This window comes from Marmota monax, unplaced genomic scaffold (assembly GCF_021218885.2).
Source record: "Marmota monax isolate L192 unplaced genomic scaffold, Marmota_monax_Labrador192_F-V1.1 WCK01_AAM20220418_F8-fsc00083, whole genome shotgun sequence".
Lineage (NCBI taxonomy): Eukaryota > Metazoa > Chordata > Mammalia > Rodentia > Sciuridae > Marmota > Marmota monax.
Genome location: NW_026692848.1, coordinates 6,930,332 through 6,949,986, shown reverse-complemented (window position 1 = coordinate 6,949,986; position 19,655 = coordinate 6,930,332). Strand labels below are relative to the sequence as shown.

The window sequence follows — 19,655 nt, the reverse complement described above, 5'->3', positions numbered from 1 at the left end:
CTCCAGCTCCAGGGAACAGGGGAAGCTCTGGGACAGCCAGCGACGTCCGCCCTTACGCGCCTTGGGAGAAAATAAAATAAATGACACAGACTGAAGCCACCCCGCATCCAAGTCCTTGCGTCAACAGCAGAGGCAGCATGAGCTGATGCAGGAATTCTAAACCTCCTGGAAAATGACCAAGGGGCACAGTCACAGACTCCACCAAAGGACAACAAGTGACCATGTTTCCTCTGCTATGGGCGATATCTGTGGGCACCCTGGATAAGAGGGGGCTGTGGGGCACAGAAGCAGCTCCAGCCCCAGAAGGCAGGGGTGGATCCCAGTTGTCATCCTCGAGGCTTTGATAAAGCTGATAATGTGCCTTTAAAGGAGACTGTGAAAATGTAAGACTTCCTCTTTCAGGTGAAAATGACCAGTTTGAGCATACTCTTTAACATGCCTCTAAGTGACGAGTTTCCAACCTGGTAGCTTATGGAAAGCCCCTGGGGTGCATGCTGTCCAGAAACACTTCAATGTGCATGGTCACACAGTCCCCCCAATTGTTTTTTTTTTTTATCACCCATTTCGCAGAGGGCTCCCTCACCACCCCACCCCCCATGCACACAAAGGCAAGTGGTGGGACCTGGGCCGCCCTTTCTCCTGGAGGCTGGCCTCTCCAAGGTCTCACAGTCTAGAGGCCAAGGAGGGGCACGGTGGGACTGTGGTCAAGCTAACTTCACAGTGCCACAGTGTCCTAGTCCCAGGAGTGGCAGTCACATGGCGGGCACACAGAGCACTACAGACAGGAAGCTCCCACAAGCCACCATGATCTGTACCCTTAAAAACAAGAGAGAATGCTCACTTCCTTTTGTAGAAGCGGATGGTAGGCGGCTGCCTCTTTCCAGGAGTAGAGAGCATGCCCTGCTCTGTCCAGCTGTCCCACCGGGCAGCGGCCTCAGTGGATCCCCACGGGGCAAGCCAGGGAATAGTCACGTATAGATGGGCAGGGCCGCCCAGCAAGGATCCCACTGTCCCCACGGGGGGGGGGGGGGGGGGGGGGAGAGAGGCTCTGGTGCTGCAGGGATTTCTGAGAAACAGGAGGGGCAGGACCCATCCGCTCCCTGACCAGCACATGGGAGTCAGTGGACAGAGCAGAGACGCTGGTGCCACTCACACCTTATGAGTGCCATGGGGCTCACAGGACATTCCTCCTGCCTAAGCCAACATGCATGCCCACCAACTGCATGTTCCCCAGGACCCTCCCAGCCCAGCACTTATGATTACAGCACGAGATCATCTCCCCCATTACGACCACAGGCTCCACAAGGCAAGAGCTTTATTGTTGGGTTCTTCCTGACCCGAGTGGAACCCTAGTGCCCACCGAGCACCTGGCACGTTGGTATTTTCTACCAGCACCATGTGGTTGCCTAGCATGTGCGAGCACCATGAGAGGGCTGGAGGACCCAGGTTCCCCAGATCAGACTCTGCTGTCCTGGGGATCCCTGCCTAGGGACGACAGCTCAGGAACCACAAAGCAGCGTGGCAAGGGGACAGAGACGCGCCTGTCAGGGATGGCTGCAGGCTGTCGGTTCAGGGAGTTGGCTGCAAACCTGCAGTGCCACTCACCAGGCATGAGGCTTTGGCTTGTGTCTCAGTATCCCCCCGGTCTGTAAAACAGGGGTGGCAAATGCTTTTAGAGACTCTGGGTATGAAACGTGACCCTGTGTGCAGGGTACCCAGAGCATAGTAGGTGATCAATAAACAGCCAACTTTGTTTCAAGCCGTCCCGTGCATGGTCATTTTATCATCCACAGGTTGTGGGACCACTGAAGGGCGGGGGTGGGATGGAGACAGACGAGACCCAGAGAGAGTACTGCAGAGGCTGTCGGACCAGATGCCCTGCTGTAAAGACAACAAGAAGCCCCCGGAATATTCTGAAACAGACACATACCCAATTTCTATTTTGAAGCATCAATCTGACGGAACAGGGGACAGACTGGAATTGGGAAGGCAGAAGCAGGCAAGCCAGTGAGGAGGAGATCACAGTGACCCAGCGAGGGGCCAGTGGCCGGGGGGCTCCAGTGAAAGACCCAGTTCCTCACTCACCTGCACAGGCCACCGACTCTGCAACAGGACCCCAGGTCTCGCTGCTGGGAGAGTTTCATTTCCCTCCTTCTTTTACCAAGAGGTTTCCATTGTTTTTTCTCTTCACAAGAAATATAATCCGCAGCTCCCCGTTCCCTTTCTTGTCTGTTTCTGGGTTGGGAGCGCCACAGGGCTGCCCGGGAAGTTCAGGTGGCAGGGGGAAGGGCGCGGCTCTGCTCTGTAGGCACGTGCCGCTCTGATCTGCTCTGCACCGCTCCTCCTTCCCCTGGTTCGTCACCAGCTTCTCTGACCCCCTCGCCAGCGCTTGGGCAAGATGCCCATCCCGTCGACACGGGCAGATCCCCGTGGACGCCAGATCCCCATCAACGCCTCAACACCAGATCCCGGTCAAAACCAGATCCCCGTCAACATGAGATCCCCATCAACACCAGATCCTCATCAACACCAGATCCCCATCAACGCCTCGACATCAGATCCCGGTCAACGCCAGATCCCGGTCAATGCCAGATCCCCATCAACACGAGATCGCCACCGATGCCAGATCTCCATCAACTCCAGATCCCCGTCAACGCCAGATCCCCATCAATACCAGATCCCCGTCAACATGAGATCCCCACCGATGCCAGATCTCCATCAGCTCCAGATCCTTGACAATGCCAGATGCAATAAGAACCAATTCAAGATCCAGCCCTCTCATGGGGCTCCCACCTGTAACTTTCCTCATTTTGTGTCCCTTGCCCCTCCTGGCTGCCCTGTGAATGCCCGGCTCCAGCCTCAGGTGCAGGATGAAGCCCTATGGAGACCCCCTGACCACCCCAGAGTTGATCAGGCAGTTCCTGTGACCAGCCCCTGAAGGCACCTGGCTGTGTTGGCTGTCCCAGTGGCTGAACTGACTGAGAACCTTCAATGACCGGCCCATCCCACCCCTTCTCCAGGACTAACCATCATGAACAGGAGGGACAGTTGGGAAGGAAGGCTTCCAGCCTTTCCCTGGGCATCAACACGCCTACACACACACACACACACACACACACACACACACATACACCTCCTCCACAAATGAACCCAGGGGTGCTTAACTACTGAATTACATCCCCAGCCCTTTTATTTTTTATTTTCAGATAGGGTCTTGCTAAGTTGCTCAGGGCCTCACTAAGTTACTGAGACTGGTCTCAAACTTGTGATCCTCCTGCCTCAGCCTCCTGAGTCACTGGGATTACAGGCACATGCCGCTGTGACCAGCAATTATCCCCACTTTAAAGATGAAGCAATGGAGATATAAGGAGCTCTCTCATTCTTTGTTCAATATATAAAATATCCATTTCAAGGTTAAAAAATAGCTAAAATGGCAACTTCCCAAGTTCATGGTATGGGTGTAACATGACTCTCCAGCCATTCACCTATTGATTAGCATTCCCCCCTTTTGTACTATTACAAATAATACCATAATCAGCATCATTGAAAATACATGGTTTAAAAAATACTTGTACATGTATTCCTCTAACTTAGATATACAAAAAAAAAAAAATTGAATCAAGGGTTGAAGAGTACACATATTTAAAATTTTACAGATACTTCCAAATTGCCCTGCAAAAAGACCTTTCAGATCTATGATGAGTCAACAGTGAGAGAGTCCCCTTCCTGTTGCCTGGACACACAATGCAAGCTCCTTCAAGGCGGAGCCCCATCGGGTAACACCCACTGCCACAGAGTATGAACAGTCCTGTCAGTCACACTGTGTCACCTTTGACGCCTGGCCCACCTCTGGCTCACCGCTGCCTTCCCATGTCCTGGCTCAGCCCCCAGCACATGGTGGATGCTTGGGAAGCTTCTGCCTTTAGCTGAATGACTTCCTAGTTGGTGTTTTAGTTAGGTGTTCCTGGGTAAATAACTGCGTGGACTCGGGTTTCATTTACGCTCCTGCGCCATTGCCAGAACTACTGCGTGCCCTCAGCCCGGGACTCCCGGGACGCCCGGGCTCTGTGGGTGCTGGGGGCTCCATCAACATGAAGGCATTCCAGCCTGTCCTGCCCACCGTTATCAATGGGGGCAACAGATTCCATACGTCCACTCGCCCTCCATGGTCTTGCAAAGGACACAGTCTTGGGCACTGTTATGGTTTGGATGTGAGGTGTCCCCCAAAAGCTCACTGTGAGACCATGCAAGGAGGCTCAGGAGAAGTGATTGGGTTGTGGGAGTCTTGACCCAACCAGTGAAGTTAATCCTCTGATAGGGACTGACTGAGTTAATTTGATTAACTTGTTCGAGCATCCCCTGAAATGGTGGGGTGTGGCTGGAGATGGGAAATTGGGGGCATGGCTTTGGGACATAATTTATATCTGGCAAGTGGAGTCTCTCTCTCTCTCTCTCTCTCTCTCTCTCTCTGCTTCCTGATCATCAGGTGAGCTGCTTCCCTCTGCCACACTCTTCTGCCACGATGTTCTGCCTCACCTGGAGCCCCAAGGAATGCAGCCGGCCTTCTATGAACTGAGACCTCTGAAACTGTGCACCCTCAAAACAAATTCTTCCTGGTCTACAATTGCTCTGGTTGGGTCTTTAAGTCGCAGTGAGAAACTCATGTGACTCCATTTCAGCCTGTCTTGCCCACCCTTATCAAGGGTGGCAACAGATTCCAGCCTCTACCTCAGAGCAAAGCCTGTCCAAGGAAGGGGCGTGACCCTTGTCCTTGGAAAAACCCACAGAGCACTCCTAGGCACATACCCACCCTGCTGAGTTGTTTGTCTACAAATAACAGGAGAGATCTGCTGCCCCAGGTGTCCCTGACTCAGTCGGGCTAGGTGTGGACCCATAGCAACCCCCTAGCAACCACCAATCAGCATGAGACAGGGAAATACCTGGGATGCCAGATGACCCTCCCAGTAGTTTATGGTGGTTGATAACGTGTTGGGAAACCATGTCGTTCAGCACGTACTCCCCTCATGGCCTAAACCAATCAGTTCAAAGGAATCCCCCTCTTGAACTAACCAATCACCCCTACCCATTGAATGTGCTAATCAATGTTAAGAGTTGTTGTTTGACTTTCCCGTGGTGTGGAATGATTTGCTGTGTGATGGTGTGACGCATAGAGTATCCCCCCAAACCTATAAAATCTCACTGAACAAAGGACCGGGACTCACTCCCTGGGACCGCTGAGTCGGGAACGGTTGTGAGACCAGGCTCGAGCTTGCCATAAAGACTCTTGTGTGACTGCATCGGATTCGGCTCCTGGAGGTCTTTTGGGGTCCCACGAATCTGGCATGACAGCAGCAGTGAGGAAGCTGACCAAACGGTACCTCCAACAAGACTCAGAAAGACACCCAGGGCACCTGTGGGATGACCCTGACCTGCGGCTGTGGAAAACACCTGCGGTGTATCGTAAAGGAGGAAAGACTTACTGGGGCCATGGTTTCAGAGGGGTCAGTCCATGGCCGGTTGGGTCCTCTGTCTTGGGGCCTGCTTTGGCCCATCGTGGTGGAAGCACTTGGAGGAACAAGGCTGCTCACCTCAGCCACTGGGAAGTGAGAGAGAAAAGGGCCAGGCTCCCGACATCCCCTTCCCGGGCACACGCCCAGTGCCCTAACCTTTCACCTCTCCAGGTTCCACCGCCTCCTGGAAGAGCCACAGGCGGACACCAAGCCTCAGTCAGTGGGCCGAGAGGGACACTGAAGACCCTGTCTGCAGCACCGGGGAAGGGGGGCCTGTGACAGGAAGGTCGCTGGCCAAGAGCTAGGGTTGCACAGAACCAGCGCCAGGGCGGGCCAGGGGCCTGCGGTCAGTGCGACAGGCGGGTCCAAGAGAACCAAGGCGCGGCCGTGCCCCGAAGCACTCACCTTCCCAGTTGGTCAGGATGCCCTGCTCACTAGCGCTCATTAACAAGAACTGGAGCCACTCATTGAGTAGAGGATTGAAAACTTGTAATGCTGATCCTTCAACCCAGACGCCCAAAGGAACTGAAGCCGAAGGGGAAAGAGACAGGGGCTCTTTTGCTCCCCAGGACCCAGGCTGCAAATGACACTCAGGAGAAATGCCAGGAGGGAGGAGGCAGGTTGGCCGAGGCTCCAGGGCTTGGAGACGGGGGTGAGTGACGTCTGTGCCCTGCCCTGGCATCTGCTGGGCACACGGCACCCAGCCCAGGCTGTGGTAGAGAGACTGTGTGGGGGCACCCAGAGGCACATACAGACTCAGCAAGTCACAGGAACCCAGGCCCACCAACACCAAGGTCCTCACCAGGAAGGCCACTGGGGACGGCCAGGTGCCACCAGGTAAAGAGCGCCCACACAGCCCTGCTGACCCCCACCTGCACACTGGGCTATTCAGTGAGTCCAGGGCAAGCGATGGCCCCTGCAGCTGAGTCACCTGGGGGCCCTGCTGGTCCTCGCATCCCAGACACAGAGAGGGCTACGAGAATAAAGGACACCCGGCCACGGAGCAGCAGCTGTTGTCACCAGTGCCGCCCCCACAGTGACACAACTGGAGCACTTCAGTGACCCTCTACTCACTCTGTGACCCTGACTTTGTGAAGGAGGCTGACAGCCACTGGTGCCGTCCACTGGCCGCTGTGCCATCCCCTGGGCCCTTCCCTGGCTCTGACACATGGGCAGCCCGGGTCCTCCGCACCTGCAGACACCGCAGCCATCTGGCAGCTCCCAGGAGACAGCCCTCCCCAGCCGCGGGTCCTCCAGATCCTTCCACCTGAAAGCACCCTATCCTGTGGCCCCGCCTGGGGCTAGGGGTTAAGGCTCTCTGTGGCACCTGCGGTGGCTGAAGGCCCAGTGACCAGAGCTGCGGCTTGGCGTGTGGGGATGACCCTGGCCTGCTATGCCCTGGGTTATGGTGCCGTTCTGCTGGAAAGAAGTAGGTGAGAAAGAAGCAGAAGGACCGAAGGAGAAGTGGAGAGGAGGGGGTAACGGATTTCCTAGTGTCGAGGAGGAGGAGGAAAAGGTCAGCAACTGACATTGGGTGAGCTCGTGACAGCTGTGTGAGACACCACCGTCCCCTGTGGCAGATGTGGACACTGGAATACAGCCAGATGAGGTAGGGCCCACACCCCACAGCCAGGGCACGGGTGTGCTGCAGCGGAGCCCACCCAGGGCCACTAGCCCCACAGGGACGCCAAAAGGCCTAGATGCTAAAGCCATAATTACACAGGTGGGGAGCAGAGAATGAGGGGTGGGAAAGAGGAAGATGGGGGGCAACCTGCCTTGCCCTCTGGCAGGCCTGTGGGCAGCTCCTCGTCTGCAATATACACATAAAACACCAACTCAAAGGTTTGTTCTGAAACCAGGCACAGTGGCGCACCTGTAATCCCAGCAGCTCCAGAGGCTGAGGCAGGAGAATCCCAAGTTTGAGCCAGCCTCAGCAATTTAGCAAGGCCCTAAGCAACTTAGCAAGATCCTGTCTCAAAATAAATTATAAAGGGCTGGAGCTATGGCTCGGTGTTAGAGAGCTTGCCTGGCACTGGACTTGATCCTCAGCACAACATAAAAATAGGTAAAACAAAGGTATTATGTCCATCTACAACTGAAAGTGTTTTAAAAGGGGGGCGCTGGAGTTGTGGCTCAGTGGTTAAGTTATGGCAATTGCAGGTAAATGGATGAAACTAGAGAATATCATGCTAAGTGAAATAAGCCAATTCCAAAAAAAATCAAAGCCCAAATGTCTTCTCTGTTAAGTGGATGCTGACCCACAATTGGGGTGGGGGGAGGTCAAGGGAAGAATGAAGAAACTTTGGATTGGGCAGAGGGAACGTGGGGAGGAGGCACAGGGCGGGGGAGATGGTGGAAGGAGTTGGACATTATTACTGTGTACATATGTGGTTACACGAATGGTGTGACTCCGCATCTTGTACAACCAGAGAAATGGAAAGTTGTGCTTCATTTGTGTACAGTGAGTTGAAGTGCATTCTGCTGTCATGTATAACTAATTAGAACAAATTAACAAAAGAAAATATTGTTCATTTCTACAGTTGTGATGACAACATTGTGTTCGTGTTTTTAAAATGTGTCTCATAACCCAGGGTGATGTTTCATGATGAACATGGCGGGAGTTTATAAATTTTCATCACCCAATTAATGATTCAGTAACTGCCAGTAGAAGGAAATATTGAGAGTTAAATGAGGGGCTGTGACTGTGGGGAATTCTGATGCGACTCTCTGTGCTCTTAGATATTTTTTGTAATAAAAATAATTAAAGGAATCGAATTGCCTCTTCCACAGAAGAGGAGACCCAGCAGGCATGAGCCCAGGACACCCCAGCCTTGATCCAACATCCACCCCTCCCCTAGAGCAGCAAGGACAGATGGACGAAGAATTCCCACGAACAAGGAAGGCCAAAGCTGTCCATGGATTTTCTTTTCTCGTTTTTTTAATTTCTAAAGATGAAGATCAAAATGCAATTTGAAAATGCCCCACATTCCAATGCTGCTGTATTTGGAGAGATTAAAGCTCTGAAGCGCCCCCAGCCTCACCTCTCCATAGAGTGACTTTGGAGAGCTCAACCTCCCCAGGCCTCCTGTCCTCTGACGGATGACATCTGTCACCTCACAGGCTGCAGGGCAGCCTGGGTCAGCACCTGGCCTTCACTCTTTAACCTCGGGGGGCTTAGGGCACCCCTGACTTTAAATCTAATGAGCGAGCACAGCGTTTGCTAAGTCCTCTCTGTCGAGGTCCTGGGCATCCTTAGGGAAGGAAGGACAGCAGACACTCAGCTTCCATTCTACTCAACAAGACCCAGCAGAGTGACATCCCGCGAGCTGCAAAGCCCCTGCCAGGAGCGCCCCAGCAACGGCCCCTGGCTACCCGCTCCAGCCTCACACACCTCTCTGCAAATGCTATGCCCCTCAAGATAGCGACCAGCCACAGCCTGCGAGGCTCCCGCCCTGCCCTGTGCTGCCTGAGCCTTCCCCGAAGCCACGGGCGGTGTGCCCACTGCGCTCTGGCTGGAATGCCTAGTGACCTAAAGTCCCTTCCCCTTCCCATAGGCCCCCAGAGCTCTGCCATCAGACTTCCGAGTTCTTCTCCGGTGTGGCAGGGGACGTGCTAATGTCTTGGAGAAGGGAAAGCTGTCTGCGGCCGGGTTCTGTCCAGGCTTTCCCTCCCCGCAGAGGGGAGATGACCTTGTTAGGCTCCAGGCCCCAAGGTTGGACCTGAAGATGGGAAGAGGCAGGACGGTGTGCCCTAGACCTGGGGGGGACACTCTTCCAACCTGAGTTTTCACGGAGAACCTGGAAATAGGGGCACGCCATGGCGTGGGGGTGGTTTGTCCCTGGGCCTCACATGCTGAGGCTGGTCCTCAGCCTGGCAGGAGAGGTGGGAGACCTCTCAGGGGCGCCTAGAGGGAGGCCGCAAGACCCGCCCCTCCCAGTCAAGCTCGGTCCTCGTTTCTGGCCTCTGATCTCTTCCTCTCACACACACTCTGGCTATTGTGATGCTACCTGGCGTGAAATCCTCCCCCTGGGCTGAGCCGATGCCAGCACCATGCCCTTGAACCTACTCCTCAGTCAACTAAATAAACCTCTTTTCTTTATGAAATACCCAGCTTCAGATATTTGATTACAGTACTGAAAAATGGACTAATATAGACTTCAAGGTGGTTCCATCAAAGTTAAACTGTACAAACATCAAGGAAGTGTGCGGAGATGTGCAAAAGCAGAGACCAAGGGTCCCAGGTCAACACTCAGGCAGCAACTTAACTTAAAGACAAGGCACATTTGTAGAAAGAATGCCCCAGGAGGAAGGCCCCAGGCATTCAGGATTCAGGAGGCGCTTCTCACCTCCAGGCAGTGAGGCCTAAGGCCTGCGTACCACTGGGTGGACCAACTCGGTCACTTCTGTCACTGTCTTCCCAGTCACCCTTCCAACTCTCTTTGCTGAGATTGCAAATGTACTCATCAACCTGAGTGTCACCAGATGTCACATGTGGGTCAGCCTTCAGGGCAAAAATGTGTTGGTGGGCAAATAGAGGGTTCAGAGAGTCTTACTCTTTCTATTGAGAAGTCAATTATTAGCTGTATTTCTGCTTCATAATTGCTTGTTTCATAAGGTTGCTTAATACGAGTCCATCAGAGCCGGGTTAAAATGACAAGTCATCACACATCTTACCCTAAATACTGAGGACCACACTCTGGGAGTGGTAACTCTTCAGAGGCACAACCACACGAGGAACTCCACACACCCTCTACTCTCCCCTGGAGCTCCCTGAAGACAGCCAAGCAATACGAAGCCAAGAAATTCAGCACAGGGCACACCACCCTCTCACATCCCCGCGGCCCTGCTGTTCAATGCCCGGCCCCGGCCCGGCCCTCCTGCCTCCCACCTGCCCTCCATCATTCCCATCCTCACTGTCTCTGGGTGACCATCTCTCTGACTCTAATTGCTGAGAGCCATAGCCAAGTCGGAATGACGCATGGCATTTTTGCCAGAATGGAGTGGTTGAGAAGTGACCCCAGCAAGCCATTGAGATGATAATGGTTATGTTAAGCTGTGTATTCAATTGTAAATTAGACCCCTGCTGTCCACCTGGGCCTGCTACTTTGGAGTTCTCAAGGGGATTCCCGGAGAGTTCCCAAGGGTTGGGGAAGTGCCAGAGGGGAGGAGGGATTTCCGGTTGGTGTGTGGTGGGACCCCGGAGAAGACCACGTGGGTGGCGTTGGCGGGTGGCGTTGGCGGATAAGTGCAAGTGCAGTGCTAGTAAGAGTTGAAATAAAGTAGTTGCTGTTTGAACCTACAAGGCTTTGAATTCAAGATAAACTACAAATTATTTTTTAGAATGAGGATGTTGTATGCAATCCCAAGTGGAATACATACGAAATAACGAGCCAGGCTCTATTTGGGACAAATACTAACATATCATTCATTGTTTGCCTGAAGTTAAAATGTCGCTGGGAGTCCTGGATTTACATTTGTTAAGCCTGGCAATCTGAGCCCTCATCAGCCCAGCTGTGGCCATGGTAATGAGTCCTGATGTGGCTCAGGGATGCAGATGGGAGGAGCTGGAAAATGTCCCCACGGGAAGAGCTGTGGACAGGTGAATAGGGTCCAAAAACCCTGCTTCACAGAAGCCCAGGGCACCCGGCCAGAGAGGCTTCAACACCCCATTTTACAGATGACAAATGGAAGACCATGGCTCTCCCAGGTCACTGGTGCCACCCTTGGACCCTTGTTGGTTCTTACTCTGCTGGCCTCATGCACACGCAGAACACGCGTCCTTGGAGCTGAACTAGTCTGAACAGTACACCTGTCCCTGCTACATCCCGGCCGTCAGGAGGTCCATGAGAAAGAGCCTGATCTAGTCCAGCTGTGAAGCCTGTGGGCGTGACTGTGTTGCTAAACCCTATTGCTCCGCAGCCCTGGGGACACCGAGGCCAAACCGGGAGGCTCTCCAGCTGCAAACAGTCCTCTTACCCCATCTGGCTCTTGGTGTGAAGGCCAAGGAGAGTGCAGAGATGGCGCTGGAGGAGGTCCCAGGGACCCAGTGAGAGGCAGCGGCAGGGAAGGAGGGCTGGGGCAGTGGGGAGGACCAGCCTTGCTCCTGCTGAGCTCAGGCGGTGGGCTGGCCTGTCACACACAGGAGCTCAGTGCTGATCCCATGGTCACCTGTCCGGATTCGCATTCCTCCACGCAGCCAGAGAAACAGGCTCGGAAAGTGTTGAGGATTTCTCTCTGGTCTGTGCCTTCCACACAGGGACCTGGGGGGCCTGGGGCCACAGCCAGCACCACACACCTGTCCCCTCAGCCACAGGATCAGGCTAGATAAACCACTGGTCTTGGTGTTCAGACTCTCCAGCATCATCACGACCCAGGTTTTGAATCCTTCAAAAATATAATATTAAAAAGGCTAATGATTCGATTCCCACTGTAATAATGTATTTCTTAAGTGCTTGTCGTGGGCTGTACAAAGTGACGAATGTCTTACAAATGTACCTCTGGGATGAAGCAGGCAGAATATACTCCACAGGTGAGAACACCAGGAGAGGACGCAGCTGCTGTACCCCAGGCACAAGGCCAACGGACCTGCAGCCCACACTCAGCCCAGGCCGGTTCTACTCTAACTCCCACTCTCAACCACCATCCAGACTGCAAATCAAGAGGGGGAACTGCAAATAGTTATAGTCGGGTCCTGAGACACTCAGCTGTGTTGAAGCTGACAGTGAACCTGTGTATCGAGTTTTTCCATTTAGTGATTTTTCATGTTTAGAGATTCTTCTGGTGCATTGAAAACCCCCCTAAGTTCCTTTTTTTTTTTCTTGCTCCTTATGGACACCACCGGGCCCAGGACCGTGTGGGTGCAGGCTGAGGCTGGGCGTGTGCAGAGCTCCTAGGTGTGGGCGACTCACACTGTATTCAGCAGGCAGGTGGCTCTGTGGCCACAGCTTCGGGGACATCTCAGAACCAACGCAAATTCCTTGAGGACCACTGGGCCTGGGGGTGGGTTTATTTTGATTTTTTTGATTGAGGTTATAGCCACTCAAGGTTCTAGTTTTTTGGAGGAAGAATCTCCTCTTGGACCCTGGGCAGGCGCTGGGCTGGGACGTCCGCCGCACATGGCGGGAACCACTGATGCTCACGGGGCCTGGCTCGTATCTATGCTCAAAAGCACTTTTGGAGCCCTGACCCCTCTGACTCCTGTGGTCCCCTAGACTCACCTGGATGTCCTCATTTTTATGTAGACCTTGAAAACCTATATTATCCTGGATTTTTAAGGGCTCACAGACACAGACTGGGCAAAATACCGTCGGCTGCCGTGCCATTGGAAATGGACCTCAGCTCTGTGTTAAGGTAGTTGACTTCTCGAAGCCTCAGTTCCCAACTGTGAAATAGGCTCACTGCTGTGGTCCTGGCTGTGATCCACACACAGCTGGCCTGGAGCATTTGAAACAAGGCCAGTGCGAATGGAGACACACCAGCGCATGAAACACTCCGGGAAGACTCAGCACAAAGAGAAAGCAGAAGACCTCAGTAATGGTTTTTGAATGGCTATAACGCAATTAAAAATACTTTGAGAGAATGTGTTCATGAGATACATTGTAAGAATTAATCACACCTATTTATTTGCATTTCTTTAATGTGTCTACCCAGAAAGTTAGAAATTGTGTATGTGGTCCTCCATATGTTTTAGCAGACAGCACTGACCTAGCAGAGTGGCAGAATCCTGGCAATGTTACAGTGACACCTGATAAGCCATTCCTGCCTCCCCTGTCACTCATTCCCCAATGTGGCTGCTATGCCTCGTGTGCATGTGGGTGTAGGGTGTGTGTGTGTGTGTACATGTGTGTGTGCATGTGTATGTGCATGGGTATGTGTGGGTGTGTGAGTGTGGGGGTGTGGGGGTGTGTGGGTATGTGAGGTGTGTGTGGGTGTGTGAGTGTGGCACTGGGTGTGGGTGTGGGTGAGTGCAGGTGTGTGAGTGTGGGTGTGTGCATGTGTGTGGGGGGGTATGTGTGGGTGTGTGAGTGTAGGGGTGTGGGTGAGTGTGGGGGGTGTGGGGGTGTGGGTATATGGGGTGTGTGTGGGCATGTGTGGGTGTGTGAGTGTGGCACTAGGTGTGGATGTGGGTGAGTGTAGTGTGTGAGTGTGGGTGAGTGTGTGGGGGGGGGGATGTGCACGAGCAGGCATATGCTTCCTCTGCCAGGCTGTTGCTGGGGAGCAGACGCTGACCCTCTCCTCTCTGGTCAGGAGACTTGGGGCTGGTTCCAGTCGCAGCTCCACACACAGTTGAGAAGCTCGTGGATGCGACAGTCTTTTAGAGAGAGCCACGGTGTGTCCCTGCACCCTTGCTCACTTGCCCCAGCTAAGGGGGAGTGACCCACAGAGGGTCAAGGTGGGAAGGTTAGATGGGCATTCTGGGCTGGGCTCGGCACTTCCACGAGAGTGAATCCTACTCCCTGGGACCTGCTCTCCTTGACCTTGCAGAGCTGCCCGGGGCCAGGCCTGCCTGGGCCTGGATGGGCAAATCTAATAAACCCTAAAACACAGGGTTTATTAGTAAACCTATTTATTTCTTCAGCTCTTACACAAGGCCTTCAAGTGAGCCTCCTTCAGCATAAAGGGAACATTTTTGCCACCATCTTTCACGGCTTTGCTTAATTTCTCAAATTGTTCAGAAAAATAACTGAGAGGGGCACTATTGATTGGGACCCTCTTGGGACCTCAACATGATCTAAGTCCAAAATTGAACATGTTCTTTTCTCCAGGAGGACATAGTACAGTCTAATTTAACTACACCAGGAACATCATTCAGAAGTCGAAAATTTCCACTTAACCCAAGAGTAGCCGAAGGCAAGCAGTCAGCTATGATTTTGGGGGTAAGATTCCAGCCTTCAGGAGGAAAGAGCGATCAAAGCTGCAGGGGCCAACTGTCCTGGAACACGGACTGGACTGCGAACACCTTCTAAACCACGTTCACCGTGCAGCAGGTCCTGCGGTGAAGGCTCAGTCACTCCAAACTTTAAGCCATCCACAAACACAGGGACGTCACGATCATCAAAAGCAGTGACTTGAACAACAGCCAGGCGTCTTTAAAAGCTCAGAGCGTTTCCTAGAGTGCACTTAGTGTATCTGCTGACGTGCACGTGATGCCTGGTGACAGCTTACTTAGAACTCATCAAGGGGTCAGAGACGCAGAGGGAACAGAGGCCCGGAGCCACTGAGGGCTCCAGCCGCGCCCCGGCCCTCTCAACGCCGCTCAGGACCCGTGAATTCCAGGAATGACCTCTGGGAAAGCTGTCCTCCCTCTCTTGGTTCCAAACTTTACGCGTCTGGAGACGGAGACACAGGGCATTTGCTGTGCCCCCAGGGCCCGTCAACAGGGGCGGCGTTACTCCTGTCTTGCCTGTCGCCGGTCAGCGGCCAGGGGCGCCAGCCTTCCTGCGCTCAGCAGCCAGGCGACGGGGTGAGAGAGCTCCCCAGGCTCACACCTTGCCCAACATCTACTGGGAAAGCTCTCCCTGTCCTCTGCACAGTGACCCGGGCAGCGTGCTCGCACAGGGCTCCGTGACACATACAGCTGCTGCACTTGACATTCAAGAGCCTGACACGACTTAATGTCCTTAAGGATATCACAGTCACACCGCGGAAAGGTGATCCAAGCTCCTTCCTGGTGACTCGCTCCCTGGAGTCTGTCTCTAGGAGGAAAGAAGTGCTGCAGTTGGGACATAGGGAGGCTCTGGAGGCTCCTCTGGGTCTGACTTAGAGCAACATCAAGAAAATTTCAGGATCAGGGTAGTTTGGGAGGCCGAGGGGAAGTCAGGAGAAGTATGTTCTGGAAACTAAGAGAATATTTGAAAAGGAAGGAGAAGGTGATCAGTGCCAAATGACACACAGAAGTGACATCAAATAAGACACCGTGACTGGGGTGGGTGTGATCAAGTGAGGGGTCAGGCTGGGGGCAGGCAACCTGGGGTCCCAAGGAGGTCAGAAGCAACAGAATTGGGCGAAAACTAGAGTTGGGGTCGTGTTTAATTTAGTGTGTTGAACCCGAGGAGCCAGGAGAGGACAGCTGGGAGGACACATAGGAAATCTGATGTCTGGTGGTGACATCAGGACTCCTCGCTGAGCAAACACCAGAGAAGCCCTCCTAGGCGCCTGGCCCCGTCCTGGGCACAGGGGGATTCTGCGTGAGCAGGAGACCGAGATTCAGTCCTCTTGGAATTGGAGGGTCAAGGAGGAGCGGGCGATGGACGGGCAGGGGGCAGGGGGTGAGGTACAGGAGCACACCTCAGGTAAGGGGGAGTGGGCAGCTTGAGGGAGGGAAGTCAGGGAGGCCTCTGGGAGCTGGTCTCTGAAAACCCACCAAGGGAGTATCTGGAAGAGGGTCTGCAGCAGCAGGAACAGAAAAGGCCAGTCCTGCATGGGACACACCAGGTGCAACCCAGGTCCGTGGGAGGTGGAGAGACTGAAGGACCAGGGGGTAGAAGGGGTGAAGTCAGAGGCCACAGCTGGTCAGATCACGCCTGTCCTTGTAGGCCACCCCTATCCTCATAGACCACACCTATCCTTGTAGGCCACACCTGTCCTCACAGACCACACCTGTCCTTGTAGACCACACCTGTCCTTATAGACCACAGCTGTCCTGTAGACCACACCTGTCCTTATAGACCACCCCTGTCCTTAGAGACCACAGCTGTCCTGTAGACCACACCTGTCCTCGTAGACCACACCTGTCCTTAGAGACCACAGCTGTCCTGTAGACCACACCTGTCCTCGTAGACCACACCTGTCCTTGTAGACCACACCTGTCCTCGTAGACCACACCTGTCCTTGTAGACCACACCTGTCCTTAGAGACCACAGCTGTCCTGTAGACCCACCTGTCCTCGTAGACCACACCTGTCCTTATAGACCACACCTGTCCTTGTAGACCACCCCTGTCCTTGTAGACCACAGCTGTCCTGTAGACCACACCTTTCCTCGTAGACCACACCTGTCCTCGTAGACCACGGCCAGGACTTTGGGTTTTCCTAATGGGAGGCCACGGGAGGATCTCAACCCTGGGATGAAAAGTGTGGTGTGTTTTGAAGATGGCGGCCGGCCGGCGGGTGGACATCTACGCTCAGCTCCAGACTGGAAAAGGACAACCTCTGTGCCTGGGCAGCCTCTTTAAGTGATGGACAGGGAAGGAGTCGGCACTGGGGAGGGAGCTCGTGAGTGAAGGCAGGATTGTCCTGGCAGTCCAGGGACATCACCAGGCTTGGCTTCACAAGTCACTTCTAGAGAAGATATTCACAGTTGGTCACGTGGGCGGGAACCACATTCCCCAACTCTGTTCCATGGAACCCCACCTGGTAACACTTTACTAGTGGATGCTGACAAATGGGGAGGTGGGTCATTTGGAAAAGTAGGGAGCTAACCCCCGTCTTCTCCACCAGAGCCCTCAGGAGATGGAGGGTTCTGATGGGCAGCGGGTGTTTTCAGAGGAGGGATGTGTGCGGCCCCTAACCTTGAGCTGCTAGGGACACTGAAGACTGAGCCCCAGCAAACACGGTGGGATGTGCTGCCCTGGGAGGCTCCGGGTGATTTTATTTATTAAAGTTCTATTCCACGTGATCTTGGTGAATATTTTCCGTGACAAAGAATGGGACCTGGTCATGGTGGAGTTCACCTGCCACCTCAGCAACTTGGGAGGCTGAGGCAGGAGGATCCAAACTCCAAGCCAGCCTCGGCAACGTAGCAAGACCCTGTCCCAAGCTGAAAATAAAGAGGGCTGGGGATGCGGCTCAGTGGTCGAGTGCCCCTGGGTTCCATCTCCAGTACCTTGGGGAGAAAAAAACAAAAAAGAACTAAAATATGCTTCGCTGATATGCTTATTAAAGGGGTTTATTTTTTAATTCTCATTTTAAAAGTGGAAATTAAACGATTTATATATTTTTCTCCAAAATATAATGAAAACCTCGGTTACACTGCTTACTTTTAACCTGGTATGGTACATAGAACCTTCAAGTAATTTTTCATTCTATGGCAAATGGCGCTTGGCTGACAGTGATTTTGTCCCTCATCCCATCCCCGGGAACAGTTGGCAACATCTGCAGCATTTGAGGTTGTGACAGCTTGGGAGGGGGTGCAGGGTGCTGACAAATCCCCTGCAGGGCTTAGGACAGTCCCCGTAACCATAATCATCCTGTCCCCATGTCAGTAGCGCTGCCATTGAGAAACCGCTTTGGGCCCTCTGCAGGGGCAAGGACAAACGGAGGTGGTAACCTGACCTGTCGATCGAAGTTGGATAAGGGACCGCTTGGGACGGGTTTGCATCCTGACTCCGTCATCTGCCAGCTGTGGGGCCGTGGGCGAGGTATCTAAGCTCCCTGGGCCTCAGTCTCCTCATCCGCAAGGTGGCTACAGCTTAAGGAAGCGACCAGGCAAACAACAGGAGGCCCAGCACCTTGCTCACACACGTGGCCTCTCCCACTCTCCGTGGCAGTGGATGTGGCGGTCAACAGAAGAACTGGCCTGAACTCGCCTGCTTTTCCCAAGGCTTAACAGATGGCATTGCTCACTGGGGAAAACATCCAGTTTATCTTATCCAAGATTCCACACGGATCTCCTCTAGAGAGCCCTCGCACCAGCGGACAGGAGACTGCTGCTAACACTGATTTCTTGTCTGAGGTCCTAAGATCTGTTTTGGAATCCATGATGCAGTAAGGTTTGGGGCAGACTGTTGACATTCATTCTGAGCATTTTCCACTGGCCTATTGTAGGACATCTGATGCTAGAGACAGGCTCAATAATGCAGGCTCCAAAAGCATTCTAGTTGTCTAATTAGAGAGAAATGATAAAAACCACTAATTGGCCTCTGAGTCTTTCTGCATAAATGACTCTTGGCCACACTGAGCCAGGCGTGGGGACGGTGACACCTGTTCGCAGCACCGTGAGTGTGTCGAGCAGGCGTGTCTGCGTCCCGTCAGCACCGTCCTGGGTGTGTCCCCCGCCCCCACCGCCTGCGGTTCTTTCAGCGTTCAAAGCCCAGGCCAAGGAGGCTGAGGTTAAGGGCACAGACCCTCCTGTGCGGCTCCCTGGCACGGCCTAGCGATGGCCAGTCCTACGCTCTCCTTGGCCAGGCTGCAGTTACTCAGACACTGACTTGGCGCAGGGTTGGGTGGTGTGGCGACACACGCAGACACACCAGCACATACACACACACGTTGAATCTCAGGAAAACTCGAGAATGTACCTGTCCACAGGGGTCCCTTTAGGACGGTGGCAGGCTGAGGCCACACCCACCGTCCCAGCTCGGGGAAGGTCTGGGGTGATGCCCCAGCCCCCACCACCAAGGCCGATTCCTGCATGGAGACTTTCCGGCTCTGGCCTCCAGGACCACCAGCTTCCCTGAAGATGACCAGAGTGACATGGGGGTGAAGAGAAAGGACAGGAAAAGGCACTGGCAGTTTTCCAGGGAGCGAACTTTGTCTCGGGGTGAATTTGGGCCTCAGGGAAGGAAGAAGCAAGGGCGAGGCTGACGGGAAGACAAGGACTCCACACTGACCCTTCAGCGAGGCCAAGAAGGCCATGTGAGCCTTCCAGAACGGACGGGCGGAGAGTGCCCAGAAGAGGCAGCGTGGACATTGAGCACTCAGTCACTATCATTAATACTCCAGATTAAGATCTGCGCTAAAGCATCTGCAAGCCAGAAAATAATGGAGTGGCTGTCCGGGTTTGGAGTTTTATCTTAAATAATAGGCCATTCAATCTCCAAACAACCGTGGTGAGATCCTGATTATCCACAGGAAGCCCTGCACCCTGAGCCTTTCCTTCCTCCTCTGCCCAGTGTCTGACAGGGCCGGCCTGCACCTGGGGAAGCCAGGTGTGTGGGCATATGCCACAGGCCTGCTTTGAAGAGAATCACCAGTGTCTTTTCCTCTTCAATTGTCACTTCATCGTTTATTATCAATTGTTACTTTATAATGTGACCTATGTGACCATAGGTCCCTCCCTTGCCTTAGGTCAAGAATCAGGACAAGGGCTGAGCTGTAGCACAATGGCAGAGCACCTGCCTGGTATGCTTGGGGCCCTCCCTGGGTTCCATCTCAACACTGCATGCACACAGATGCGCGCACGCACACACACACACACACACATACAC

The 19,655-nt window shown here is 53.7% G+C and overlaps 1 protein-coding gene across 3 annotated transcripts in view; it reads right to left on the bottom strand.

The window, feature by feature from the left end:
• The window catches only part of Agpat4 (1-acylglycerol-3-phosphate O-acyltransferase 4), a 104,447-nt gene that overhangs the window by 18,413 nt on the left and 66,379 nt on the right, over nucleotides 1-19,655 (bottom strand). The window lies entirely within an intron of this gene.